We start from the raw sequence: 1,674 nt of genomic DNA, 5'->3' as shown, positions 1-1,674 counted from the left end.
AAAAGCTAAAAAAACAAAGAAATAAATTTTAAATGTTTCTGGGGGAAAAAATCCTGACTAGAAACACATAAACCCCAATCACCATATCTAGGAACAAAAGTCAACAGTCTGAGAATTCTAGATAAGGAAAGAAAGAAAGAAAGTGAAGTCGCTCAGTCGTGTCCGACTCTTTGCAATCCCATGGACAGTAGCCTACCAGGCTCCTCCGTCCATGGAATTTCCCAGGCCAGAGTACTGGAGTGGGTTGCCATTTTTCCCTCCAGGGCATCTTCCCAACCCAGGGATCGAACCCAGGTCTCCTGCATGGCAGGCAGACACTTTACCATCTGAGCCACCAGGGAAGCCCCAGATAAGGAAGCTTGGATTAGAAAATACTCCTAGAGACGTCGGCAGTATTAGTAACAGTCCAGGGAGCCGAGGGCTGAGCGTCAGGATCCCGGGGTCCAGTCCACGCCCCAGGTGTGCGGAATCGGGAAGTCACTCACCTGCTCGTGGCCTCGGCCTCCTCGTGGGAAAAGCACAGGCCCTTCCCAGAGCCTCTGACTCAACTGGCCTAGAGCAGGATCCAGGTCCCGATCCTTTTTAAAGTTTCCCAGGGGATTCTGATGGGAGGCCAAAAATCTAGTCCTGCCAGAGCACAGTGGGCCGGCCTGTGTCTGGTAGCTGAGTCCACGGTGCCGAAGGGGGAGCACCTGGGACCCAGTGGGAAGGAAGGCAGCTGGGGGAGGCAGGGAGAGCCGTTGCGGGGGGCAGGAAAGGGGGCCGAGCAGAGCCTGGAGGCTGCAAATGTTGACTCCCAAGGGGCTCGGGCCACCTGGTGAGGCCAAGCGGAAGAGCTCTTGGCCATTCTGACACGGCTCATCACGTCAGCGACAGCCAGAGCCTAATGTGATTTGAAAGCCTCTGAAGGGGACATTGCAAATCAGGGTCACAGGCAGGGCCAGTCAGCAGTCTTGTCTCCAGGCTTGCTCACTGACCCTCCTGCTCTGCCCCACGGGTGCCTGCACTCACCGTCCTGGGCTGAATCATTTTTCCACCAAAACTGACAGAGAGGCCGCATCGTGGGGCATTTGGGAAGTCTCACTGACCCTGGCTTTTCCACTAGCTGCCCCTAAACAGGAAAGATGGGTGGCTTTCCTGCAAGGCTGATTTCCCAGAAAATGGGACCCTGATAGGCCAAGAGGCAAGGGGTAGAGGCGTGAGGTGGGTGCAGGGTTGGGCCATGTACTAATAATGTCTGCCAGAGAATAGTTCAGGATTTAAAGGAGGCCAGGGTAAGGCAGGAAGGATATGTCACCCTTGCTCTAGAGGGAAGGCAGAGGCTGACTGAATTCAGATGTTTTCTTTTTGTTGGGACATAAACTGCTCCCTTCCCCCTTTGCCCTTTGTCCTGGAGAGGATTAAAAAGAGCCTCCTGGGCTATAGCTATCTTTCCTGATGGCTCAGTTGGTAAAGAATCCACCTGCAATGCAGGAGACCCTGGTTCAATTCCTGGGTCAGGAAGATCCCAGGAATAGGATAGGCCCTTCTCCACTCCAGTATTACCCACTCCAGTATTCTTGGGCTTCCCTTGTGTCTCAGCTGGTAAAGAATCTGCCTGCAACATGGGAGACCTGGCTTCGATCCCTGGGTTGGGAAGATCCCCTGGAGAAGGGAAAGGCTACCCACTCCAGT

At 53.9% G+C, this 1,674-nt stretch overlaps 1 non-coding gene across 1 annotated transcript; it reads right to left on the bottom strand.

Annotated features, from left to right (window-relative positions):
* Positions 1-269: 269 nt before the first annotated feature.
* On the bottom strand, positions 270-341 carry TRNAG-GCC (transfer RNA glycine (anticodon GCC)). The gene has a single exon. It is a non-coding gene; the product is annotated as a tRNA-Gly (tRNA).
* Between the last annotated feature and the right edge of the window lie 1,333 nt (positions 342-1,674).

The sequence above is a fragment of the Dama dama genome, chromosome 31 (genome assembly GCF_033118175.1).
Source record: "Dama dama isolate Ldn47 chromosome 31, ASM3311817v1, whole genome shotgun sequence".
In the NCBI taxonomy this organism is placed as follows: domain Eukaryota; kingdom Metazoa; phylum Chordata; class Mammalia; order Artiodactyla; family Cervidae; genus Dama; species Dama dama.
The sequence above is the reverse complement of the archived record's forward strand: the minus strand, read 5'-3'. Positions and strand labels throughout refer to the sequence as shown.